At 48.6% G+C, this 6,572-nt stretch overlaps 3 non-coding genes across 3 annotated transcripts in view; all 3 read right to left on the reverse strand.

Annotated features, from left to right (window-relative positions):
- LOC125501554 overlaps positions 1 to 184 on the reverse strand; it is a 4,043-nt gene extending 3,859 nt beyond the window's left edge. Inside the window, exon 1 of the ribosomal RNA XR_007279143.1 lies at positions 1 to 184. This exon is cut by the window's left edge and continues 3,859 nt beyond it. This is a non-coding gene — a ribosomal RNA (large subunit ribosomal RNA).
- Positions 185 to 748: 564 nt separating this feature from the next.
- Positions 749 to 903, reverse strand: LOC125501589. The gene has a single exon (XR_007279168.1). It is a non-coding gene; the product is annotated as a 5.8S ribosomal RNA (ribosomal RNA).
- A 1,125-nt stretch (positions 904 to 2,028) lies between these two features.
- Positions 2,029 to 3,942, reverse strand: LOC125501620. Its single transcript, XR_007279200.1, has one exon. It is a non-coding gene; the product is annotated as a small subunit ribosomal RNA (ribosomal RNA).
- Positions 3,943 to 6,572: the final 2,630 nt, after the last annotated feature.

The raw sequence follows: 6,572 nt of genomic DNA on the forward strand, positions 1-6,572 counted from the left end.
GATCGACGCCCCGGGATAAGTGAATCCTCCCAAACACTACATTTCCCAGCGGCAGAACCGCGGGATTCAGTGCTGGGCTATTTCCTGTTCGCTCGCCGCTACTAAGGAAATCCTGGTTAGTTTCTTTTCCTCCGCTTATTAATATGCTTAAATTCAGCGGGTAGTCTCGCCTGCTCTGAGGTCGTCAAAGAATCGTTCGAACAAAACATATCGTGGTGTGTTTTTCAACGGAGACGACTAGGGTGTGATCGAGAGGGGGAGCGCAAAATAAAAAAAAAATCACGGACGATCATCGAAAATCTGACTCCGCGGATATTCTTATTTTTTACTCCACCTTTTCTCGTCAACCCGACAAACGACACGCGCGCGCCACACAACCGTCATCAATTCGACGATGAGGCGTTTGGCACGCGGGTCGTTTCTCTTACCAAAATTTTTGCTAACGGCAACCCGTTCGTCAAAACGGGCGGCAACGCAGGTATCGCGCGGCTCGGATCGACGTTCCTCTCGACTATTATACTAGCGCTGGGACGCGACGACCGGCCACACGACCGCGATGCACCAACCCGCCGACTTTTGCGCGGTTGACGCGAGTCGTACCGTGTCAGTCTCTCAAAATCGTTTGAGGCGACGCCGCGGGCTCGCGCGCGACTCGCGCGCGGACCACAGCGGTGAACGCCCAATTCTTGCGCACGCGACCCTCGCTCCTCTTGCGAGGTGGGGCCACGTGCAGTAGTTTGTTTTGTAACGACCCTCAGCCAGGCGTGGTCCGGGATATGTATCCGTGGACCGCAATGTGCGTTCGAAATGTCGATGTTCATGTGTCCTGCAGTTCACAAGTAGACGCGCAATTAGCTGCGTTCTTCATCGACCCACGAGCCAAGTGATCCACCGTTCAGGGTAATCGTTTTTTCACTTTGCATCGTGTCTCCGGCCGCACCTCGAGTCAAAACGGAGGGCAGAGGAGACACTTTGACAATTGTTCGGTTGTTACGCCGGCTCGTCGTGACGCGAAGAATCTTGCGATCATTCGTGCACCTCGCTTCAAGCGTTTCTTTGTACGATCAGTTCGAATGTGATTCCAATATCAAGCGCGTGACGCGCGGAACCCCTCCGAAAGGCTCGAGCGCGGCTTGTACTCTACAACACTTTACGTGCGAGGAGGAAGCCGCGTATAATTCGATCGAGCCATATTTTTTGTGTCTGGGGGGAACCACGGCACGTGGATTTTGGTAATGTTGCGCAAAAGGAATAAGATCTCAATTGCATTTCACGGGGCGAAAGTTCGTCGCCAACCTTCCGCCGCGGAGAACGCGACGTCACCCCGGTGGAGCTAAACTCCAGCCGGAGCAGGTTACCCCGTGAAAGTATGGTAACTTTTCTTCATGTGTATCTTTGAAAAGAAACAATTTGAAAAAAAAGCATAAAAAAAACCGTTCGATCAATCGCGCGCCACGCCTCGTACAAAGCGGGGGGATCGACCGAACGGTTGATTCAAACGCACACCAAGCGTCCCGTTCAACAGAAGCGGGCACTTGGTCGCCTCAGCAACGCGCACAATGTCGCTACCTCACACAAATCTGATCGACGAATGGCATCACGATCCGCATCGCTATCGTCCAGAATGGAAAGAGAGTTTTCGTTCTTGCGCCCCCGTAGGTTGGCGTAGTAGCAATGTCCTTTTATTTTTCTAGTGTTTTTTTTACCCATAGCCATTTATGCCTTAGTTTGTTTTTGGCTGCTGCACACGATATATTTTACCGTGATACACTAGTTGTAATGTCCTTTTTATATTATTTTCTCTCTCTTCCAACGGACATAGCAAGATCGTTCGTCGTCGACGTGTGTGAGTGCGACACGAGCCGTTTCGGCCGTTACGTAGTTCGATATTCGTGACACGCGTAAAATGTACGCCACCTCTTGTGCCATGTGTGTCTTTTGACTGGATTATAATTGCGTGAGATTCACGGTGGAATCTACCAAAATAATCATCGATTCGCTGCTTTTTTTTTCGCAGTAACGAAACGTTAATGATCCTTCCGCAGGTTCACCTACGGAAACCTTGTTACGACTTTTACTTCCTCTAAATGATCAAGTTTGGTCATCTTCCCGGCAACATCGGCAATGCCGAGGCATTGCCGCGTACCAGTCCGAAGACCTCACTAAATCATTCAATCGGTAGTAGCGACGGGCGGTGTGTACAAAGGGCAGGGACGTAATCAACGCGAGCTTATGACTCGCGCTTACTGGGAATTCCTCGTTCATGGGGAATAATTGCAAGCCCCAATCCCTAGCACGAAGGAGGTTCAGCGGGTTACCCGGGCCTTTCGGCCAGGGAAGACACGCTGATTCCTTCAGTGTAGCGCGCGTGCGGCCCAGAACATCTAAGGGCATCACAGACCTGTTATTGCTCAATCTCGTGCGGCTAGAAGCCGCCTGTCCCTCTAAGAAGATTTATTTGTACGCCGGTAGTAAAAACCTCCCGACCGAAGCCGGGGGCCTTCGAGATACCGGAAAGTACGCCTATTTAGCAGGCTAGAGTCTCGTTCGTTATCGGAATTAACCAGACAAATCGCTCCACCAACTAAGAACGGCCATGCACCACCACCCACCGAATCAAGAAAGAGCTCTCAATCTGTCAATCCTTCCGGTGTCCGGGCCTGGTGAGGTTTCCCGTGTTGAGTCAAATTAAGCCGCAGGCTCCACTCCTGGTGGTGCCCTTCCGTCAATTCCTTTAAGTTTCAGCTTTGCAACCATACTTCCCCCGGAACCCAAAAGCTTTGGTTTCCCGGAAGCTGCCCGCCGAGTCATCGGAGGAACTTCGGCGGATCGCTAGCTGGCATCGTTTATGGTTAGAACTAGGGCGGTATCTGATCGCCTTCGAACCTCTAACTTTCGTTCTTGATTAAAGAAAACATTTTTGGCAAATGCTTTCGCTTCTGTCCGTCTTGCGACGATCCAAGAATTTCACCTCTAACGTCGCAATACGAATGCCCCCATCTGTTCCTATTAATCATTACCTCGGGGTTCCGAAAACCAACAAAATAGAACCGAGGTCCTATTCCATTATTCCATGCACACAGTATTCAGGCGAAAATAGCCTGCTTTAAGCACTCTAATTTGTTCAAAGTAAACGTACCGGCCCACCTCGACACTCAATGAAGAGCACCGCGATGGGATATTAGTTGGGCCGCCCCGAAAGGCTAAGCCCACCGGTAGGACGTCCCACAATCATGCCAGTTAAACACCGCGAGCGGTGAACCGACAGCGTGGGACACAGATTCAACTACGAGCTTTTTAACCGCAACAACTTTAATATACGCTATTGGAGCTGGAATTACCGCGGCTGCTGGCACCAGACTTGCCCTCCAATTGATCCTCGTTAAAGGATTTAAAGTGTACTCATTCCGATTACGGGGCCTCGGATGAGTCCCGTATCGTTATTTTTCGTCACTACCTCCCCGTGCCGGGAGTGGGTAATTTGCGCGCCTGCTGCCTTCCTTGGATGTGGTAGCCGTTTCTCAGGCTCCCTCTCCGGAATCGAACCCTGATTCCCCGTTACCCGTTACAACCATGGTAGGCGCAGAACCTACCATCGACAGTTGATAAGGCAGACATTTGAAAGATGCGTCGCCGGTACCAAGACCGTGCGATCAGCCCAAAGTTATTCAGAGTCACCAAAGTAAACGGCGGACAGGACGAACCCGCCACCGATTGGTTTTGATCTAATAAAAGCATTCCTCCCATCTCTGGTCGGAACTCTGTTTGCATGTATTAGCTCTAGAATTACCACAGTTATCCAAGTAAATGTGGGTACGATCTAAGAAACCATAACTGATTTAATGAGCCATTCGCGGTTTCACCTTAATATGGCTTGCACTGAGACATGCATGGCTTAATCTTTGAGACAAGCATATGACTACTGGCAGGATCAACCAGGGAGCTTTGTGTTATTGGTAGCTCTTTTCGTGTGTTGCCCCATGCCGCCGAGTCTTTGCCCGGTCGGCCACACGTTTTAATATAATATGTATATCTGGTACCGCACAACTTGTGTACGCGTACTAGCGCTCAGAGCGCTCTGTTCGACTTTGTGTTTCCTCGGGTGAAGACAATTTTTGTCGACTCCCCGGTGCAAATCGTTCGAATTATCCTTCTCGTATCCTTCGGCTAGATTGCAAGCGTCGGGAGTACGATTGGAAATCAATGTGTACCGTCTGCGAACAGACTGTGATACGCACGGAATGTGGCGAGTTGATGCCTCTGTTCGACTGCTTCCCTCGACTTGCGAGAGAAGACTTTCTGGTCACCGCATAAAGGGCCATTCGGTCTTAGACACCGACCCGCGGTTATGTAGTGTCGACGATTCAAATTGAATCATATTTTCTAGACGGAGCGAAGAACTCGCCCCTGCGAAACGTGAGCGCTCGGAAAAACTTTGAACTCGTGAGAGTGGTTCTTACCGGAACGAAACGAACGCCTGTGGTGCGAATCTCCGCTCAGACGAAAAATTTTCAAAATTCGAAAAAAATTTTTGTCTGCGTGTTCGTGACACGGTGAGGACGAAACCATAGCCCCGACAACAAACCCGCAAAGGAATGTCGAGATACGGGCCGAAACAAGTCGAAAGTTCCGAAACCCGAGGACTAGGTGCCGACCGACCGGTCGAGACCGCTCGGTGCATGAAGTATCAACGGTGCCGCTCGGACGTCGGAGCCGGCCGGTCATAACACGTGTTCCTTATGGGGCAAAACAGCAACGCGACCTGAAAAATTTGGCAGTACGTTGGAACTTAGTTCCATGCGAGAATCGTTGGGACTTTGAAAATTTTTCGATCCAACGAGTGATGCGCGACTCTTTCGGACTTTGAAAATTTTTCGTTCCAACGAGTGATGCGCGACTCTTTCGGACTTTGAAAATTTTTCGATCCAACGAGTGATGCGCGACTCTTTCGGACTTTGAAAATTTTTCGATCCAACGAGTGATGCGCGACTCTTTCGGACTTTGAAAATTTTTCGATCCAACGAGTGATGCGCGACTCTTTCGGACTTTGAAAATTTTTCGTTCCAACGAGTGATGCGCGACTCTTTCGGACTTTGAAAATTTTTCGATCCAACGAGTGATGCGCGACTCTTTCGGACTTTGAAAATTTTTCGATCCAACGAGTGATGCGCGACTCTTTCGGACTTTGAAAATTTTTCGATCCAACGAGTGATGCGCGACTCTTTCGGACTTTGAAAATTTTTCGATCCAACGAGTGATGCGCGACTCTTTCGGACTTTGAAAATTTTTCGATCCAACGAGTGATGCGCGACTCTTTCGGACTTTGAAAATTTTTCGATCCAACGAGTGATGCGCGACTCTTTCGGACTTTGAAAATTTTTTGTTCCAACGAGTGATGCGCGACTTTTTCGGACTTTGAAAATTTTTCGATCCAACGAGTGATGCGCGACTCTTTCGGACTTTGAAAATTTTTCGATCCAACGAGTGATGCGCGACTCTTTCGGACTTTGAAAATTTTTCGATCCAACGAGTGATGCGCGACTCTTTCGGACTTTGAAAATTTTTCGATCCAACGAGTGATGCGCGACTCTTTCGGACTTTGAAAATTTTTCGATCCAACGAGTGATGCGCGACTCTTTCGGACTTTGAAAATTTTTCGATCCAACGAGTGATGCGCGACTCTTTCGGACTTTGGAAATTTTTCGTTCCAACGAGTGATGCGCGACTCTTTCGGACTTTGAAAATTTTTCGATCCAACGAGTGATGCGCGACTCTTTCGGACTTTGAAAATTTTTCGGACTTTGAAAATTTTTCGATCCAACGAGTGATGCGCGACTCTTTCGGACTTTGAAAATTTTTCGTTTCAACGAGTGATGCGCGACTCTTTCGGACTTTGAAAATTTTTCGATCCAACGAGTGATGCGCGACTCTTTCGGACTTTGAAAATTTTTCGATCCAACGAGTGATGCGCGACTCTTTCGGACTTTGAAAATTTTTCGATCCAACGAGTGATGCGCGACTCTTTCGGACTTTGAAAATTTTTCGTTCCAACGAGTGATGCGCGACTTTTTCGGACTTTGAAAATTTTTCGATCCAACGAGTGATGCGCGACTCTTTCGGACTTTGAGAATTTTTCGATCCAACGAGTGATGCGCGACTCTTTCGGACTTTGAAAATTTTTCGATCCAACGAGTGATGCGCGACTCTTTCGGACTTTGAAAATTTTTCGATCCAACGAGTGATGCGCGACTCTTTCGGACTTTGAAAATTTTTCGATCCAACGAGTGATGCGCGACTCTTTCGGACTTTGAAAATTTTTCGATCCAACGAGTGATGCGCGACTCTTTCGGACTTTGAAAATTTTTCGTTCCAACGAGTGATGCGCGACTCTTTCGGACTTTGAAAATTTTTCGATCCAACGAGTGATGCGCGACTCTTTCGGACTTTGAAAATTTTTCGATCCAACGAGTGATGCGCGACTCTTTCGGACTTTGAAAATTTTTCGATCCAACGATATATGAGCTCAACGTCCGTTGGACTTTGAAAACTTTCCGAGTCTACGCAGCAAGTCA

The sequence above is a fragment of the Athalia rosae genome, chromosome 6 (assembly GCF_917208135.1).
Source record: "Athalia rosae chromosome 6, iyAthRosa1.1, whole genome shotgun sequence".
Lineage (NCBI taxonomy): Eukaryota > Metazoa > Arthropoda > Insecta > Hymenoptera > Athaliidae > Athalia > Athalia rosae.